This window comes from Aotus nancymaae, unplaced genomic scaffold, assembly GCF_030222135.1.
Source record: "Aotus nancymaae isolate 86718 unplaced genomic scaffold, 86718_ANA_hifiasm-v0.15.2.pri h1tg000077l, whole genome shotgun sequence".
NCBI classification, from domain to species: domain Eukaryota; kingdom Metazoa; phylum Chordata; class Mammalia; order Primates; family Aotidae; genus Aotus; species Aotus nancymaae.
This window is the reverse complement of record NW_026988492.1, coordinates 18,044,593-18,065,866: the sequence shown is the minus strand read 5'-3', so window position 1 is coordinate 18,065,866 and position 21,274 is coordinate 18,044,593. Positions and strand designations below refer to the sequence as shown.

The 21,274-nt window shown below is 42.1% G+C and overlaps 1 long non-coding RNA gene across 2 annotated transcripts in view; it reads right to left on the bottom strand.

Annotated features, from left to right (window-relative positions):
• The window catches only part of LOC105719763 (uncharacterized), a 178,710-nt gene extending 157,752 nt beyond the window's left edge, over window positions 1-20,958 (bottom strand). Inside the window, exons 1-3 of one of the 2 annotated variants that reach the window (XR_010339497.1) lie at window positions 20,771-20,958; window positions 15,435-15,591; window positions 6,899-6,965 (exon numbers count right to left, since the gene is read on the bottom strand). This is a non-coding gene — a long non-coding RNA (uncharacterized LOC105719763). The remainder of the gene's footprint in view (window positions 1-6,898; window positions 6,966-15,434; window positions 15,592-20,770) is intronic. The other variant, XR_010339498.1, reaches the window with a different exon arrangement.
• Between the last annotated feature and the right edge of the window lie 316 nt (window positions 20,959-21,274).

Here is a 21,274-nt window from a genome sequence, read left to right as displayed (position 1 = left end):
CAACAAACATAAGAAGCTGCAGATAAATCTAGAAAATGGTATACAAAATTTCAACACCAAAAACCATAAGATACTACTCAGAGAAATTAAACAAGATTTAAGTAAATGGATAAATATATTTATGGTTTGTAAGAGCAATATTATAAAGGTTTCAGTTAACGAAGTTAAACATATACTTTATGATCCAGCCATTCTACTCCCAGATACTTACGGAAAAAAATAAAAACATATCCACATAAAGACATTCATGAATGCTCATACCAGCTTTACTTGCAATAGCCAAAAACTAGATAAAACTCAAATATTCATTAACAGCAAAGTGAATAAACAAATTGTGATATGTGTTTATACGTTGGAATTCTAATGAACAACAACAAAAAAGAGCAAACCAATTATAGACACAACAAAAAGGCTACATCTCAAAAATATGATGAATAGAAAACTAGACATAAGAATAAATAGGTTGGGTGCAGTGGTTCCCACCTGTAATCCTAGCACTCTGGGAGGCTGAGGCAGGTAGATCCTTTGAGCCCAGAAGTTCAAGACCAGCCTGGGCAACATAGAGAGATCCTGTTTTTACAAAAAACATTTTAAAATTTAGCTGGATATGGTGGCACACACCCAAGTAGTAGGATATCCTAGATACTCGGGAGGCTCAAGTAGGAGAATTTCTTGACCCAGGAGTTCAAGACTGCAGGGAGCAATGATCCTGCCACTGCACTTCAGCCTGGGCAATGGACAGGTTTTTAAATATTTTTTTTTATTTCAATAGCTTTGGGGATATAAGTGGTTTTTGGTTATGTGGATCAACTGTATAGTGTAGAGTTTGAGGAGAGGTTCCTTTTCTTTTTTTGGAGATAGAGTCTTTCTCTGTTGCCCAGGCTGGAGTTCCATGGAGTGGTGGAATCTCGGCTCACTGCAAGCTCCACCTCCCAGGTTCAAGCAATTCTCCTGCCTCAGCTTCCCAAGTAGCTGGGATTACTGGCCTGCACTACTATATCAGGCGAAAATTGTATTTTTAGTAGAGATGGAGTTTTGCAATGTTGGCCAGGCTGGTCTCCAACTCCTGACCTCAGGTGACCCACCTGCCTTGGCCTCCCAAAGTGCTGGGATTACAGGAGTGAGTCACTGTGCCCCACCTGAAGTCTGAGGTTTGAATGCCTCTATCACCGACAGGTCTCTTCAGACACCGTATCAAAAAAATTTAAAAGAATAAATACTGTAAATTTCCATTTATATTAAATTCTAGAACAGGCAAAACTAATCTATAACGACAAAGCAGATCGGTTTATGCCTGGGGCTGGTGAGGAGAGGAGCTAGGCAGGGGACAGGACTTCTTGGCTTGATGGAAATGTCCTTTAACTTGATCGTCAAGATGATTACACAGTCATATACAATCTTCAAAACTCAAACTGTACACTTAAAACGGGTGCAATAAATTTTATTTCAAAAGTCAAAATTTTAAAAAATTACCATTTACAGGCATGCACAGAATGAGAACTCATTCTACCTAAATTCAGTATACTCAGAAGATATATCACAAAGGAACAAAGAGATCTTGCAAATTTTAGATGGATATTTAAAAATCCGTATCAGGAGTCTAGCAAAAAGTAGAAAGAGATGATATACTCAAAGTCGGTCATTTGAGGAGAATTTATTAAAAGGGTTATTTAAAAGACACAAGCAGAGTGTAAGAAAACCATAAGAGAAGCCAGGTGTGGTGGCTCACATCTATAATCCTAGCACTTTGGGAGGCCGAGGCAAGCTGATCATGAGGTCGAGAGATCAAGACCATCCTGGCCAACATGGTGAAACCCTGTCTCTACTAAAAACACAAAAATTAGCTGGGTGTGGTGGCATGTGCCTGTAATTCCAGCTACTGGGGAGGGCGAAGCAAGAGAATCGCTTGAACCAGGGAGTTGGAGGTTGCTGCGAGCCAGAGGTTACAGTGAGCTGAGATCACACCACTGCACTCCAGCCTGGAGACAGAGTGAGACAGACAGACAGATGGAAAGAAAAAAGAAAGAAAAGGAAAAAGGAAAGGAAAGGAGGAGAGAGAGAGAAGGAGGGAAGGAGGGAGGGATGGAACCGTAAGAGAGAGTGCAGTAACAGAGGGCTAACAGCCCCAGGACCACAGGCACAAGGAAGGAAGTAACCACCAGGATCAAGGAGAGGCCTGTACACTGGGTGCAGTGGCTTATGCCTGCAATCCTAACAATTTGGGAGGCCAAGGTGGGAGGATCACTTGAGCCCAGGAGTTCAAGACAAGTCTGGGCAACATAGTGAGACTCCATCTCTGTGAAAAAAAAAAAAGTTTGAAAAATTAACCAAGTGTGGTGGTACATGCATGTGGTCCCAGCTACTCTGGAGACTGAGGCAGGAGGATAGCTTAAGTCCAGCAGATGGAGGCTGCAGGAAGTCATGATGGTGCCACTGCACTCCAGCCTCCACAGTAGAACAAGACTCTGTCTCAATTAAAAAAAAAAAACAAAAAGGAGTCTTGTAGAGAGCACTACCTTGATAGGACCTTTAGAAGGGAGAGAGCCAGCTAGAAAGAACCTGCAGGGAGAGGCGGGGTTAGGAGAGAGAAATATCCAGACACACTCTCCCCACTCCCTCCTGTCTCCTGCTCTGCCTCCCACTGGAAGCCGGAAGGCAAGGTGCTGGGTGATGTCCCTACAGACCAGCCCCTTGGGTACCAAGTAAAGACAGAAGCACGAATGTGGAGAGGGAAGTGGAACATACGGAGTGTAACTTCCAACTCCTTCCATCCTGCTCACAGTTTTTATTTGGTAAGTAAATGGTGGGCCCAGGAATTTGAATATTTTCTTCTTTTTCTATTTTATTTTATTTTATGTGGAGACAAGGTCTCCCTGTGTTGCCCTGGCCGGTCTCAAACTCCTGGCCTCAAGCTATCCCCCGTTCTCGATCTCCTAAAGTGCTGAGATTAGAGATGTAAGCCTTGGCACACCACTAGGAATTTAAATCTTTAAATGCTATATAGGCCAAGTCCAACAGAGATTAAGGAAAAAAAAAAAAGAGAGAGAGAATGAAATAAAAATAAAATAAAAGCGAGATCCTGACGACAAATGCACACCCTCGGATCACTTCACAAAACTTCTGCTCTGAGTTGATCGTCAGCACTTAAAATTTACAATATCGCTACCTGGAAACCAAATTTTACAAGTGTCTAATCTTCATTATACTTATTGTAGATTCCATTCACCTAAGAATATAAAAGGCATCAAGTATTTATAAATCATGCTTTCTGGGCATCTGATGCAATCCATACCACAGGCAAAGGCACGTCATTGACCGTTAGACACTTAGAAAATTAAAGTATTGTATCTGGAACACATGGAAAGATGAAAATAGGCTCTCTCTTCTCTAGGAGTTAAGTAGCTTACTACTCAGGTCTTTACCCTTGAAGCCTCCAGCAAGGAATGAATCCCCGAAGGTCACAAGAAACATGAGAAATCATCAATGTTAAGCTACTCAACTGTTCAACAGATAAGATGATAGAATCATCAGACGGTCACAGGCAGGGACATTTTCCCGTAAATACAGCAGCTGTTAGGAAAAGAGATCACTTTTGCTCAAAGCCATCCTTTATCTCGAAATAACTAGAGAACAGACATGTGTGTTCAGGTTCTAGGGAGAAAAGTTCAAGACTTTTCCCTAGAGGCAAGTCACATGGCCCACATGTAAAACTCTCCAGATTAATTTCACTGACAGTAAAGTGAGAAAAATTCAGCAAACGTTAACATCAGCACAGACGCAATCACATTTTCACAGATGTGTTTTGATAGTACAAAAAGCTCTGTGTTTTTACTTTAAAGTACTTACAAGGAAAAAAATAGAACTGAGATGATAATGTACATTCTGTAGAGAATGAACTTTGAATGTATTTTTATCTTGAATTCACGTAATAACAGTATGATGCATACCTCATATGATAAGACAGTTACTAACTCATCTACAAGGCTTCCAATTTCATGTAAATACCAAAGTAGGTGCATAACATTTTTGTAGAGGAACAGTACATAAATATGCTCATCGCTAAAATGACAAAATCTAAGCACAGTTTTGGTAAAAAATGACAACTTTAAAATGTCTCTAATTTTTCCCACAATAAGACATCAATCCCACTTTTTTTTTTAGAAGAGTGGTTATTATAAATTCTACCCTCTAATGCCTTTTTGTTCTCTTGATCCATATTTGATGCAATTCTACTATCAGAGGGTCTGTTATTATAGACCAGGACTGTGAGAGACACAGCAACTTCTGGCGTCAAGGAACTTTGACTATGGAAATACAATTAACAGAAATACATGGGTCAATTTCTTTCTTTCTTTTTTTTTTTTGAGACAGAGTCTTGCTCCGTTGCCCAGGCTGCATTCTCCTGCCTCAGCCTCCCAAGTAGCTGGGATTACAGGCTTGAGCCACCACGCCCGGTTTATTTTTGTATTTTTTTTTTTTTTAGTAGAGACAGGGTTTTACCATGTTGCTCAGGCTGGTCTTGGAACTCCTGACCTTTTAATCCACCCACTTTGGCCTCCCAAAGTGCTGGGATTACAGGCGTGAGCTACTGCGACCAACCTATGGGTCAATTTCTATGAGGTCAGTATAGACAAAATAATTTCTGCCATGTGGCTATAAAGGATGTTTCTATAAAATCTTCTCTAGAATTCAGTAGGGAAATGAGAGTAACTGTCTCCCTTTAGATGCTCTACTCTGCCTCGTTCTAGACCTGCTGCTAACATTTGGGGACCAGAGGGTCAATTGACAAATGTAGACACATATTTGTCCAAATATTTTCACATTAAAAATCCAGCTAAAGATAATATTGTTTATTGTTCCCCCACCTTGACAAATACATCTTCATAATATTTAAAAAACAGTATATTAAGCTATGAATTTTATGTAACTAAAAATCAGTAAAACAGCAGGTGGCTGAATGACTTTTGAATATGTCAGAATGTTTTGTCAGTGCACCAGTGAAGATTAGATAAGTAACATAAAGATACGTACCTCATAAATTATAATTTCATAAAGTTGCTTTGCCTCTCCACAAAAATCAATAATTATAATATAATGAAGATACTTAATTTTTGCTCACTTATCAGTAATCACCTAAAGAATTCTTTAATTTTTTAACTATGTCCAAAACTTGAGTATATTTTATCCAAAAGGTAATGTAAATGTGAAAAATCAAATATTTGTATGTTCTTTTTAAAAAGATGCTTTCTTCTATAAAGAGATTAATTAAAATAAAGGAAAAATATATATTATAATTAACATATACAACAATTTTAAACTAAATTTAAACATTTAGTTTTTGAAAATTTAATTCAATCTCAAATATATTCATAAAAATGAAACTATTTGTAATTCTAGACTTCAATGTTCACTTAATTGCCACTATAAAGAATTTCTATCTGTTTTACCCTCCTAGGGCTACATATATATAGAAACTCTTTTTTTTTTTTGAGTCAGGATCTCGCTCTGTTACCCAGGCTGGATTGTAGTGATGTGATCATAGCTCACTGCAGCCTCAACCTTCTAGGCTCAAGGGATCCTCCCACCCCCACCTCAGCCTCCTGAGTAGCTGGGACTACAGGCATGTGCCACCATACTCGGTTAATTTGTTTTTCTCTTTTAGCGACAGTCTCACTGTGTTGTCCAGGCTAGAGGGCAGTTGCATGATCTCAGCTCACTGCAACTTCCACCTCCCGAGTTCAAGCGACTCTCCTGCCTCAGCCTCCCAAGTGGCTGAGATTACAGGCACACACCACCATGCCAGGCTAATTTTGTTTATTTTTTGTAGAGCTGAAGTCTCACTTTGTTGTCCAGGCTGGTATTGAACTCCTGGACTCAAGTGATCAGCCCACCTCAGCCTCCCAAAGTGCTGGGATTACAGGCATGAGCCACTGCTCCCAGACTATATGTAGAAATTTAAGAATGATATGAATCATTTAATGCAACAAAATGCTGCTCTGCATATACCTGCATCTCTGGAGAATTCCACACTGCTTAGTACCTCCAGAACCATGATTGGAAAAAGGAAGGAAAGCTAAAAACTAAACCCTTGGTTTACTGAAAGTTCAGTTTTTATGTTTGAGTTCTCAGTTTTTAGGTTCTACTTGCTATACGAGAATCCACTGGGTATACACCATTTGAAAGGAAAACTTGGATAACTTAATTTATTTGTCTTCCCATTAATTAGGTACATCCACTGTTCAAAGCCCAGTCCCATTGGCCGGATGAGGTGGCTCATGCCTGTAATCCCAGCACTTTGGGAGGCCGAGGCGGGTAGATCACAAGGTCAGGAGTTCCAGACCAGCCCAGACAACATGACGAAAACTCATCTCTGCTAAAATATAAAAATTAGCTGGCTATGGTGGTCCACGCCTGTAATCCCAGCTACTCGGGAGACTGAGGCAGGAGAATCACTTGAACCGGGGAAGCGGAGGTTGCAGTGAGATCACTCCAGCCTGGGCAAGAGAGCAAGACTCTTCCTAAAAAAAAAAAAGAAAGAAAGAAAAGGAAAAACGGTGGATAAAGGTTGCTGGGGCCTGAAGGGCAGCCCTAAGCCATCACTGCAGATTTTTATGATTGTAGATGTAGCCCTGGGGATTCTGAGTACCCGCAGTTATTTGTGGCATAGATTTGTGATTATTTTCTCTCAAGTTCACAGCTGGGCTTTAGATCAGAGAACCTCACCCCACTACCCCCATCAACAAAAAAGTTTAAATTGATTTGTTTAACTGAATCCACAACTTCCTTTTGTCTGAACAGATGAGAGATTGGAGAAACGTGAGAAATGGGTGAAAGGTGATAAAACAGGCAGATTTAAATGGCTCCCACCATTTAACAGGCAGATTATAATGGCTCCCACCTGTCATCCCATGACTTCAGGAGGCCAAAGCAGGAGGATCACTTGAGCCCAGGAGTTTAAGATCAGCCTGGAAAACAGAAAGAGACCCTCATCTGTATTAAAAAAAAAAAAAAAAAATAGGCCAGGTGTGGTGGCTCCCACTTGTGATACCAGCACTTTGGGAGGCCAAGGCGGGTGGATCACGAGGTTAGGAGTTCAAGACCAGCCTGACCAACATAGTAAAACCTTGCCTCTACTAAAAATATAAACATTAGCTGGGTATGGTGGTGCGCACGTGTAATCCCAGCTACTCAGGAGGCTGACTGAGGCAGGAGAACCGCTTAAACCTGGGAGGCAGAGGAGGTTGCAGTAAGCCAAGATGCGCCATCACACTCTAGCTCGGGCAACAAAATGAGACTCTGTCTCAAAAAAAAAAAAAAGAAAGAAAGAAAGAAAGAAATCTTAAAAAGTGGATTTTAAACCAAGCACGGTGACTCATGCCTGTAATCTCAGCACTTTGGGAGGCTGAGGCAGGCAGATCACTTGACGTATGGAGTTCGAGACCAGCCTGGCTAACATGGCAAAACCACCTCTCGAATAAAAATACAAAAATTGGCCAGGCCTGCTGGCAGTCCCTTATAATCCCAGCTACTTGGAAGCTGAGGTGGGAGCATTGCTGGAACCTGATAGGCAGAGGTTGCCGTGAGCCGAGATCACGCCATTGCTCTCCAGCCTGGGTGACAGAGCAAAACTCGATCTCAAAAAAAAAAATGGGGGGTGAATATTTAGTTAGTTGTCCTCTAGTATTAAGCTGAATAGCAAGGGATTTTAAATGTTCTCACCATAAAGAAATGATAAATATTTCAGGTGATAGATATGCTAATTAGCCTGATTTGATCATTCCACAATGCATTATACATGCATGGAAACATCACACTGTATCCCATAAGTATATATAATTCTCGCTTGTCAGTTAGAAACAAAACAAAAAAAGACTTAGTTTAGGTTCAGTTTCACTCAGAGTAGATGAAAATGGCACTTCCTTTACAGGTCAGGGCTTAGTCATATCACTACATTTTTTTCTTAAGTGTGGGAATACCTTCAGTCACGTCTTCCACCCATACTGAGCAATCTTTTTTTTTTTTTTTTTTTGAGACCTGGTCTGGCTCTGTTGCCCAGGCTACAATAGAGTACAGTGGTGCAATCTCAGCTCACTTCAGCCTCAACCTTCCAGGCTTAAGTGATCCTCCCACATCAGCCTCCCAAGTAACTGGGACTAAGGGACTACAGGCGCATATTTGTATTTTTAGTAGAGACTGGGTTTTACCATGTTTCCCAGGCTGGTCTCAAACTCATGACCTCAAGAGATTGCTTGCCTTAGACTCCCAAACTGCTGGGATTACAGGCATGAGCCACCGAACTAATATTTGTATTTTTAGTAGAGACTGGGTTTTACCATGTTTCCCAGGCTGGTCTCAAACTCATGACCTCAAGAGATTGCTTGCCTTAGACTCCCAAACTGCTGGGATTACAGGCATGAGCCACCACGCCTAGCCCCCTAGTGAGCATTCTAAACAAAAAGCTTTTCTCTAGTTTTTAAACATAAAAGCAGAAAGTAAATAATAAGCTTGCTTTAAAAAATAGAATATTTAGTCCATGCCATGCAGCAAGCAGCTAAGCACTCTGCTCCTGTGTTCCTCAGAAAAACCCTCCAAAGGCAGGGAGGCAGCATCACCATCATCACCTCTGTTATGCACGTGAGAACAACTCGGAGCAGCTCACTCCCCGCTGCAGGTCTCACAACCAGTTAGGGCTTGGCCTACGCTTCAGATCAGGTCTGCTAATTTCAGAATTCCTCGTCCTTATCATTCTCTTTTTTCAAGGTCAACTCTGTTTCTTTTCTTTCTGAGGTCATGTCTGGCTCTGATACCCAGGCTGGAGTGCAGTGCCATCATAGCTCACTGTAGCTTCAAACTCGCCAGCTGAAATAATCCTCCTTCCTCAGCCTAGAACTCCAGGCTACTCCACCACCACACCCAGCTAATTTTTTAAATTTTGTGTAGAGATGGGGTCTCGCTGTGTTGTCCAGGCTGGTCTCGACCATTCCTGGGCTCAACCATTTCTGGGCTCAAGCAATCTCCACAACACAGCCTCCCAAAGTGCTGAGATTACAGGTGTGACCCTCTGTACCCAGCCCTACCTCAACTCTTAGCCCATTCCAATTGTTTTTAATTTTTAATTCAGATACAATGTTTAAGCCTATTTATTAAAAACAGCCCTGTCTGATATATACTGCTTTAAACAAAAGGAATCAATTTTTCTACATGGTAACATTTTAAACCGATTTCAATAGAAATTAATAAGGAATTTAAACATTTTTTCACAGAGAAGAACTCATAACATTAGTTCATATCTCATAAAATCAAGGAATGACTAGGAAGATTAATGAAATTAACTTTAAAAAGTGATGAAATTTTCATAAGCTGGAGAGTCTCATAAGACATAAAACAAACTTAAATGCAATTTAATGAATTTTAAAAGTGAAATTTTAGGGCCATCTGAAACTACCCTTAGTCCATAAAGTTCTTTGGCAAAGAAATCAATGTGTTGAAAAAGAAACCTTACTAAACGTACTAAAAGGCGTCTTTTAATAAGAAACCTTATTTTAAAAAAGTGCAAAGGTTCAAAACCACTGTCAGCTGATGTTTGTGTCAATTTTTGGACTTCTACATGACTTGCTGCACCTTGGGTCAACCAGTGGTTTCACCTAGCCCAAATGGTTGACCTTTATTTGAAAAGTACACAATCATCTACTGAAGTTGTTGATTCAGAGATGACTCATTGATGACCACTGCTCATAGGCACTGCCTGATACAGATGGACACCTGCTTCATGATTAACCTGTCACCGTCTCAGTTGACGTGGAGACTGAGACAATGATTAATGAGTAAAGGATTTGTTTTTTCCTTTGCTACTTACAGTGTCTGCACCAAGAGCGAATGCTATCGCAACCAGAATATGGAGAAACAATGAAAGGATATTGCTAAGTTATGACAATAGCATTTTGTAGGAAGTACTGAAGCTATGGGAAAAGGAGTATGAAACAGAAATTAAGTTTTAGAAAGCAAAAGAATCAAAAATAAAAGGAGAAGGAGGCCCCGCCCAGTGGCTCGCACCTGTAATCCCAGCACTTTGGGAGGCTGAGGTAGGCAGATCACCTGAGGTCAGGAGTTTGAGACCAGCCTGACCAATGTGGTCAAACACTGTCTTTACTCAAAATACAAAATAAGCCAGGAGTGGTGGCGCACTTCGGCAATCCCAGCTACTCAGGAGGCTGAAGCAAGAGAATCCCTTGAATCCGGGAGGTGGAGGTTGCAGTGAGCCGAAATCACACCACTGCACTCCAGCCTGGGCAAGAAGAGTTAAACTCTGCCTAAAAAAAAAAAAGGAAAATGCCAAAAAAAGAAAAAAAAAAGCCTGAACTTTAGGAGAAATAAAACTTTCCAAACATTAAACAAAATCAGAAAAGTTGCTAGATAACTGTAATAAAATCTACAATCCAAAGAGTTTGGGGCAGTCAACTAAAATTAAGGAATTTTCAATCATATTTTGAGCAGCTGTGATTTGCTTAACCAAATCTCATGAATCATCACCATCATCTTCTAGAAGCATCTGCTAAATGTCCATTGAGCGTGCCTGTTTAGGTCCTATTTGGTGTCTATGTGCATTTGCAATGATTTCACGTTCTTAGTTTTTACCTAGTACATCACTTTGTGACACATTTAGTGCATAATAGTTTGCTAGTTTTGTTAGGCTGACGAAGATCATCAGGTATAGGAATATAGAAGAGGAAAACTTTATCAGAAATGGTCCAAAACATGTTGCTTAGTAGTTGTTCAAATGAACACAACTTGACAACATACATTAAGACATAGATTATCCAGATGACATCAAGGAAAGGGGCCACTGAGTTTAATTTTCTCCCCGTAAAGGGAATGGTCAGCTTTCCTCTCATCTCTGGAAGTCATCAGGGAAGAGGAGGGGATATAAAATCTTTTCTAGTGATGAGTGAAAGAAACAGCTCAGTGTTCTGGGGAAGAAGAGGGCTCCAAGCAGGGTCTCAGCTAACTTAATAACATCCTGTGGGCTGGGCACAATGGCTCACACCTTTAATCCTAGCACTTTGGGAGGCCATGGCATGAGAATCACTTGAGGCCAGATGTTCAAGACTATCCTAGGCAAAATAGTGAGACTCCTGTCTCTACAAAATAATTAAAAATTAGCCAGGCATGCTGGAGTGCACTTGTAGTCCCAGCTACTCGGAGGCTGAGGCGGGGGGATCACTTGAGTCCAGGAGGAGGTCGAGGCTGCATTGAGTCATGTTCACACCACTGTACTCCAGCCTGGGAGACAGAGCAAAATCTTGTTTGTTAATAAATAGCACCCTGTATGTGTGCACTTGAAGTACAGGAAGGTGGAAGGGAAAGTGATGGTGAAGTTGTGGAGAGCCTTGAATAGAAATGGTATTAAGGTGATTGTGGAAACCTACATGGGGGGAGACATACAGTCTCTTACATGGTGGAACCTCATGAGATTCACCACATTCCTGTTAAATATCTAAGAAAAGAACAATGGAGCAGAATATGACTAACCCATCAGTCAGTTCACTTCTGTGACTATTTCCCCAGCTCCTTTGTCCCCTCTCTGTCACCATTAACTATACAGTCCAATTAAAACTCACACCGGTCGTCCACGGGACTCTTTTCATAGAAAAATGCAATTCTCTGGATTAGAATATTCCAGAATGGGATGCTCTTCTTCTCTGCTGACATTCTTATTTTCTAGGCATGGAAATCCCAGTGGGAAAAGAGAATTTGAACATAGGAATTCGCATAGTTGGAACTCTGTTAAACTAGCCCAATAGACTTTGAAGTTGGAAAATGTGAACAGCAAGAAATAGCAAGCAAAGCCAATGCAATCCTCTAACCATCAAGTGCATTCAATTTAAGCCAGATGACTTAATATTAGTCTTGCCTCCCTCCTCTAATTGACTGTATGACCACTCAGGGCAAGTCACCTTGATGACTTTTACCCGAGGGCCTGTAGACAGAGCATAGAACAGCATGCACGTAATTGTAGAGATATTAACAAGTTGGTCATGCCTGTGAATCCACAGAACTCTCACTAATGGCTTAAGACGACATCCTAAAATCACGGTGCGAAGACTGAAGAAGGAGCTCACAGAGGGCTGCAGTGCTCAACCCCACAATGGAGTTTCCAGGATCAGAGCAAGGTTGATCGGACCATGTCTGCAAAGACAGAGATGAGGTTCCTAAGGTCCAGAAAGGTGCCCATGAGTGGTTAGTTCATCTATGGCAAAATCCCAGCAAGAACTGGGAAGAAAGGGAATGTGGTCTCCAGCTGAGCTGATGTCTAGTAATTGGTCTCTAAGAAGCAACAATTACTTTTCAGGTGTCCTAGGAATGAAGTCCTAAATGCATGCTGTACTCTAAAAATTTCCCAACTATTTGTTATCTGCAAATCCATTACTTGCAAATAGCCTCCTGCTTTTGGCCCTAAAATACTGAGATTCACCTCCTTCCTGTTAAGTATCTTAAAAAGAACAATGGAGCAGAATATGACTAACCCATCAGTCAGTTCACTTCTGTGACTATTTCCCTAGACCCTTTGTCCCCTCTCAGTCAGCACTATCTATACAGTCCAATTAAACCTCGCACCGGTCGTCCACAGGGATTCTTCTCATAGAAAAATGCAATTCTCTCCAAGATTCTCAGCATTACCTAATGGCCTGCATAGAATCAGTGTGATGGTCTCTGGTTGGTTCCCGGGGGACAAATTGATCACCATGGCAATAATCAGAGGCTCTCGCCCTGTAGAGGGGCAAGGTAAAATTCACAGAGCCGTGGAGGAAGCAGATCTGATTATCTCAGAAGGGCTACCTCCTTGGAGTAGGCTGCTGCTGCCGATTACGCTGCTCCTACACACTCGCGGAGAGCCCGTGCCAAAACGTGGAATGAGGCATATGGTTAGAAACTGAGTGAGAAAAGCATGCCAACTGCTGATGCGCCCAGCTGGCTGCCTCTGCTCCGGTGGTCTGAGTGAGCACTTTGCAGATAAGACCTGCTCAGACCCAGGAAACAGTCCAGACAGATAACCGAAGAAATGCAGCTGGGTTGAAATCAGTGCGCCGCTAGCAACAGAGTCTGAGAAAAATCCAGGAAGCGTGATCTATGAAAATGATGAAAAGAAAGCAATAGAAACCTAAACACTACTATCATGAATTGTTAGATTTTACAGTACTTTTGCAGAGACCATATTAAAGGGCAAACTCTTGAATTTAAATATTTGTTGTGCTGTATCGACTCAAAGTAAATTGATGACTTTTGTTTGAGACATCCTCTGAAAAGATGAAAATATAAATGGGGCTGGGCGCGGTAGCTCACACTTTGGGAGGCTGAGGCGGGTGGATCACTTGAGTCAAGGGTTCGAGACCAGCCTGGCCAAAATGATGAAACCCGGTCTCTGCTAAAAATACAAAAATTAGCTGGGCAATGTGGCACATGCCTGTAGTCCCAGCTACTGGACGGGCTGAGGCAGGAGAATCATTTTAACCCAGGGGGCAGAGGTTACAGGGAGCCAAGATCGTGCCACTGCACTCCAGCCTGAGCAACAGAGTAAGACTCTGTCTCTAAAAAAGAAAAAAGAAAATATCAAAGGGAAAATGTACAAGAGAAAATATACCTCTACAGTATAATTTTCATAATACAACATAAATGTCCAGTTGTCAAAAAAAAAAAAAAAGACCAAAATTCTAGTTTCTTACCATTGTGTGAAATTGGCATGTTCTCACTGTACAAAGCTGGGATAAAATTGTTCCAGGCAGAAGTTAAGGTTTGCATTATTACCTATTGTAAGGCTCAGACACTACTCTTTATTACTTTGTGTATTCAAAGACCTTCAAAGTTTGCATTCACAACTATTACTTTCCTTTGTCGAGAATAATCTAGGAACAGTTCTCTACAGATGATCAAGGGAGAGAAATATTTCCTAAGCCCTCAAGGAAACTTCCCACCTTTGTAAGGTCAGAGGTTGACATATAGCCCTATATGTCAGAAAGACTTAGACTAACAGTCAGATCACTTCTCAGGGGGGCTCAACGCAGTCAGCTCTGGGTAGAGAGATGGTCCCTTACCGGGCTTTAATGAGCTTGCTGCAAATCCGCACTGAACCCAAGCACGGACTGATTTCACAATTAGAAGTTGGGACTGTCTGTTCTCTTCCTCTTCTGTCACATTTTTCTTCTGTGTGTTAATAGGTCCTTCAAACTCTTTTTAACTAACCCCTTAAATAGACTGCAATTAAAAAATGTCAGTGATGCAGTGCCATATAGGATAAATCATATTTCATATCTGTGAAAATGAGACTCATTTTTTTTTTTTGCAGAAAACCACTATCTTGGGTTAAATTAATTTTTGTTAAAATACATGTGGATTTGACTTGGTGTTTTGTAGAAATTTTCTTTATCTTAAACTTAAAACAAATAGCAGCCTCTTCTGTGCTGTGATAACAGTATAGATTTGACCTATTTATTTAATTTGAGTCTCAGTCTGCTCAATCATTGGCAAAACTGAGATTTGTGTGTCCATCCCATAGGTTCACATGGATTATATTCTTTGCATGTAATAGTCTCTCAAAAAATGAGTTACTTACCTCTCCTTTCCTTCCCATTCACAAGCAATCTTTATATCAAGACTTTGTGCTAAATATTCTTGAATAACAAAATTCTATTTTAGTTCTATTTGCTATTTCAAATAAAAATAAAAATAATAGTGTTTAAGCTCTTGGACCTGGCCAGGTGAAGTGGTTCACGCCTGTAATCTCAGCACTTTGGAAGGCCAAGACAGGAGGATTCCTTGAATCCAGGCATTTGAAACCAACTTAGGTCACATAGTGAGACCTCCTCTCTACAAGAAAAAAGAAAAAAAAAATTAACCAGCTGGGCACCGCAGCTCATGACTGTAACCCCAGCACTTTGGGAGGCTGAGGTGGGCGGATCACTTGAGATCAGGAGTTTGAGACCAGCCTGGGCAACACGGTGAAACCCTGTCTCTACTAAAAGTACAAAAGTTAGGCAGGCATGCTGGTGTGCACCTGTAGTCCCAGCGACTCGGGACGCTGAGGCAGGAGAATCACTTGAATTCAGGAGGTGGAGATTGCAGTGAGCCAAGATTGTACCACTGTACTCCAACCTGGGCAACAGAGCGAGACTCTGTCTCCAACAAAAAAATTAGCCAGGGGTGGTGTCACAAGTCTGTAGTGCCAGCTACTCAGGAGGCTGAGGTGGAAGAATTGCCTGAGCCAAAGAAGTTGAAGCTGCAGTGAGCCAAGATTGTACCACTGTATTCCAGCCTGGGACAGAGCAAGGCCCTGTCAAAGAAAAGAAAAGAAAAAAAAAAAGAAAAGAAAAGAAATAAACTCTTGGACCCATAATTTAGTGAATCTTCAGTGATTAGAGAGAGTGAGACAGAATACATACCTCCCCGAAGATAAATTTCTCTTCCAAATCAATTCAGTGTTCTTTTTCACTTCAAATCTTCTCATTTGTTCTCGTCCTCAAATCAGGGTGTGCAGGGAAGGTCTAAAACGAGATGCCACCACAACCAAGAACAGCAGGCAGCCACTGAAGCATTTCACTAGAAAAGCCGAGTTGTTACTTGTCAGGGCAGTATGGGCGTAACCTTTGGTTTGAGGCACACCTGGGTTCAATCCCACTTCTACCATATTCAGCTGTATGATCCCCGGCAAGGTGTTCGAACTTGCCGAGTCAGTTTTGTTAATTGCACCACAGGTTACACTCGTGTCTCTTAGCATTTTCAAAGACCCAGGGGGCTTTGCAGTGATGCTAATGAAAGAATCTCCAGGACTGCCGGCTTACATGGGTCTCTTCCAAGGCCCTGTACCTCATCCTGTATTTGTCATTTTTTTTTCATTTTCTTTTTTTAGAGGGGGTGAAGGATATTTGTTTTTTGTTTGTTTGTTTGTTTTTTTGAGACAGGGTCTCACTCTACTGCCCAGGTTGGAGTGCAGTTATGTGGTCACGGCTCACTGCAGCCTGGATCCTTCCACATCAGCCTCCCAAGTACCTAGGATAACAGGCACGTGCCACCGTGTCAGCTAATTTTTGGTTTTCTTCTTTTTTTTTTTTTTCTTTTTTGGTAAAGATAGGGTTTCACCACATTGCCCAGGCGGGTCTCAAACTCCTGGGCTTAAGCAATCCACCTATGCTGGGTTCCCAAAGTGCTGGGATTACAGGTGTGAGTTGCCACACCTGGGCTTTATTCATTTTCTTAAACCAAGCTTCCCAACTTATACAAACTTCAGGCCCTACCAATCCCAGATGTACCCTTGTAGGATGATTAAAAAGGATAATAAATACAAGGTAACTGGCCCGTAGTCATTGTCCAATAAGTGATATTATTGTCACCACATTCACAGGCTGTATGTTTGGATCTGTCTCTGCGTAAATGCAGAGAAGGCGACCACATCATGGCATTGCTTACAGGGTATACAAGATTTAATCCATCCTATAGTATGCCATACCTGAGCCTGCTGAGATGCCTGGCCCAATCTCCAGCAACGCTTGTGGTTTAAGCCTTAATCGTACGCATGTAACCTCATTTAGGTGCATTAGGACACTAGGCTGCAAGTGAACAGATCACAGGATGTGTCAACTTAAATGTAGAGGAAGAATTGTAAAAGTAAAGAGAAAAAAAAAACAAAAACAGGCTGAGCGCAGTGCTTCATGCCTGTAATCTCAATATTTTGAGAGACCAAGGTGTGAGACTTGAGCCCAGGTGTTCAAGACCAGCCTGGGCAACATAGTGAGATTCCCATCTCTAAAAAAAAATAAAAAATTAGCCTGTGTGGTGGTATGCATCTGTGGTCCCAGCTACAAGAGAGGCTGAGAAGGGAGGATCTCTTGAGCGCAGGTGTTCAAGGCTGCAGTGAGCTAGGATCATGCCGCTGTACTCCAGCCTGGGTGAGAGAGAGACTGTCTCAAAACACATACACACAATAGCATTTGCAAGGGTTTAGGGGAGCCTTATCATGGAGGGCAGTGGGGGGACAGGGAGACTAGACAGCAAGAGCCAAGTGTGAAGCACTGCGTGGCTCACTGTGGCTGTTTGTCCACATGTGGTTTATCATCCAACTGCATCAGAACTGAAAATGGGCCAATTCTCCCATAAGCTTGACGTTTGAAAAACTTATGTTTGTCTTATTTGAGTTACTTTCTTAGAAACTGACCAGGCCTCCCAGATGGTATCAGGAAACGGAGGCTTTCCAGATCACTGCACCCGGACAATGAGATGCACCTGCTGCCTGTTGGCCAGCTCATCTTCCTTACCCATCCTGTTTTCTTTCCCTGCTATATAAACCCCTGCCTTTAGTTAGAGGCGTTGGGGAGTAGAGAGGGTCTTGAGGTTTCATCTCTCGTGTTTCTCCAACTGATATCACCGGTAATAAAGCCTTTCTTCCCTAGCAATGCTCCTTGTCTCAGCAACTGGTTCTGTGTGGTGAGCAACCAAACCTAGAATAAACCCCTGGCATCCAGCCACAGAAGCAACTAAGGAACCTCAATGAAAACACAAACTCCCCAAGCCAACCATGGCCCACTGAATCAGGACCTCGGAGGTGGAGTTCAGGATTCTGCTTTTTAAACAAGCTCCCCAGCAACTGATTTTGAATTCCATTTAGTTTAAGAGCCCCTGCTTATGAATTGAACCTGAAATAAAGAACCGATCAAATAGTTTTCAGGATTCCATGTATATTCCAGCTGGCTCAGAAAACGTCCAATTTTTTTTTTTTTTTTTTCTTTTTTGAGACAGGGTCTCACTTTGTCACCCAGGCTGGAGTGCAGTGGTGTGATCTCGGCTCACTGCAGCCTCAACCTGCTGGGACTACAGATGCATGCCACCATGCCTGGCTAGTTTTTTTGTGATTTTGGAGAGATGTGTTTTTTTGTGATTTTTGTAGAGATATCATGTTTCCCAGGCTGGTATCGCACTCCTGAGTGGGAGATGATCTCAGTGAGGCCTCAGATGATCAGGCCTCCCAAAGTACTAGGATCACAGAAGTGGGCCACTGTGCGTGGCCAGAAGTCCAATTTTCTACTCACAGTTCAACCCCTCCCGTCTCTTCCACAGTAAGGGGCAAGTGTCTGGTTTGTATATTTATATTTTCCTTGCTCCCTCCCTCCCTCCCTTCCTTCCTTCCATCCTTTTTTTCCTTTCCTCTTTAAGCTCTCTTGGACTTGATCTTTTCACATTTGTTTTTTTTTTCTTTCTTTCTTTCTTTCTTTCTTTTTTTGGTGAGACAGGGTCTCGCTGTGTCACCCAGGCTGGAAGGAAGTGGCTCAATCTCGACTCACTGCAACCTCTGCTTCCTGGGTTCAAGCGATTCTCCTGCCTCACCCTCCTGAGTAACTAGGATTATAGGTGTGTGCCATCACACCCAGCAAATTTTTGTATTTGTAGAAGAGATGGGGTTTCACCACATTGGCCAGGCTGCTCTTGAACTCCTGGCCTCAAGTGATCCACCCATCTTGGCCTCCCAAAGTGCTGGGATTATAGGCATGAGCCACCACGCCCAGCCACATTTTCTTTCTTGATAGATCTACTATAATTGTAGCTGAAGAGCATGCTATTCAGACATACGTCACAATTTCAGCAAGATCGGGTATATGAGATGGTCTAATGTTAGCTGAATGTGTATCTATTGCACAGAGAGATACTACCCTCCTGAAGAAAGTAGATTACAGTCATAGAGCATGAAGCAAGGTCTCTAGTGAGATGACAAGATCTGCTTTCTGGGGATGTCCTGATCAACCCTGTTATCAGTAGTGTGGATGGAGACCCAGGATACGTGCTCACCTTACCTAGGAAGATGCAGACCCAGGACTATGCAGATGATACAGATCTAGAAGGAATAAATGCCCAGAAATGGATCATGATCAAGCTGCAAAGTAACCCTCACAGGCTGGAATGAGAACCAAAAACAATATCGTGGAAGAGACAGAAGCATGAATGAAAAGAAAAAACATCAGGATGGTTTCGCTTGCTTGTTCATTTTTGAGATGGATTCTGTCACCCAGACTGGAATGTAGTGGCATGATCTCAGCTCACTGCAACCTCCACCTCCTGGATTAAAGTGATCCTCCCACTTCAGCCTCCTGAGTAGGTGGGATTACAGGCTCGCACCACTTTTTTTTTTTTTTTTTTGTATTTTTAGTAGAGACGGGGTTTCACCACATTGACCAAACTGACCTTGAACTGCTGACCTCAAGTGATCTGCCCGCCTTGATCTCCCAAAGTGCTGGAATTACAGGCATGAACCACTGCACCTGGCCGAGGATGCTTTTTTAAATGTCATTGCAAAAAGTTTTGTTTGAGCCTGTTACTGCAACTCATATATGTGTGCTTTTTCAGTTCTTGAAAGGAAATAATCCTACTCTATTTTATGCTGGTCAAACTACTGTTTCGTTTTTAACAGATTCACCTCTGAGCATGGCATTTTAATAGGATACATCCTCAAATTACCACGGAGCCAAAAGCAGATTTCAAGGAAAATGAGGAATTCATAAACTACTAAGTTTAGCTTGGGGGTGCGGAATGGGAACGTATCTTTCTTCAAATAATAGATTGTCCAAAGACTTACTCAGTTGATGCTAAGTAAGACCATGGGTGTATGAAAGTTGTAAGAAGGCATATCACGTTAAATGAAAAGAGAATGCAACAGTTAAATAACTCCAGAAATGCAATAGAGAATTCAGAATGGAAGTGAGCTCCCCATCCTGGAAGTAATCAAGCACAGACTGAATGATGAATCAGCCAGAATTGTTACACAATGGATTCTTTCTACTGAGAGTGTTTGGGATAGGGAGTGGATAAATTCGAGATGCTTTCAGCACCATACAAGGGTTTCTACTATTTGTTTTTATCCTAGCTAGCTCAGGTTTCTGGCAGCAAATCAAAACAGGAGAGTGAGCGGAAAGCAATGAAGAGTAGAGGCAAGGCACGGTGGCTCAGGCCTGTAATCCCAACACCTGGGGAGGCTGTGGCCAGTGGACCACTTGAGGTTGGGAGTTTGAGACCAGACTGGCCAACATGATAAATAAAACCTCATCTCTACTAAAAATATTTAAATTAGCTGGGTGTCATCACGCATGCCTGTAATCCCAGCTACTCGGGAGGCTGAGGCAGGAGAATCACTTGATCCAGGGAGGCAGAGGTTGCACGAGCCAAGGTCCGCACCACTGCACTCCAGCCTGGGCAACAGAACGAGAGTCTGTCTCAAAAAAAAAATTTTTTTTCGAGGCGAAAGCAGAGAGAAGTAGAAAGAAAAACCAAAAGGGGAAATCCAGACATTCCAATAAATATGGATGGAGCATGTACTAAGCACCAGCTGCTGCTGTAGACGCTGGAGATATAACAGGGGAGGAGAAAATCAAGCCAAATCTCCCCCACCTTCACAGAGCTTACATTCTATAAGGAGAGCATTATGAGAGGCAGTTGGATAATTTTCTCCTGCTGAGAGAACACAGAATAAAGTAAAAGAAAACGTGGGGAGGGAAAGGAAAGGCTAATTGTGCCAAGAAGGACTTATTAGAATGAGTATGTTTCAGCCTAGATAAATCCCAAGATTGCTTATTCATGAAATCTATTCCACATCAAGATTTGACTGGCTTCTCCAAAGCTTTGCAGTCTATTCATTCAGAGAGGGCAGCACCTTTGTGCCCCACCCTCTTTGTAAACAGCCCCCAAATGACCATCTGACTCCATCAATATTGACTGCTTTCCAGGGGTCACCACTTACCAGATGTTCCATCCATCACCGCAAACAAGTCCTCCTTGACATATTGATTATTTCATTTTTCTCATCTTTTAGGCAGAACCTCCTAATTAATGTATCTATCGTTGGTTCTATCAGTGTGCCATCTTGGACACGCACAAGACCATACTGTCTATCTGCATTACGTATTCAGCTCCTGATTCTAGAGGCGGCTGTTTTCGATCTCTGCCTAAATGATCTTGACCCTTGGTCCTGTTTGCCTTGCTTTAGGAGACATGTACCTAGCAAGTCCCAAGTCCAGGATTGCTTCAGTTTACATTTGTATTTTTTAAAAGTAGGATGTCTCTTCATCACTTACAAGCATCTTTGATGGTGAATGGTTCCAGCTCCAAGAGTCTTAAATTATCAGACGAAACCCCCGACTTTCTCTCTGCTTTTATGTCTAGTTTCTACTAAACGCTGCTCACCTCCAGGAATAGAGCTGCTGGACTCGAGGTCAACTTTAAGGGGGTTGGAGTTAATAAGCTC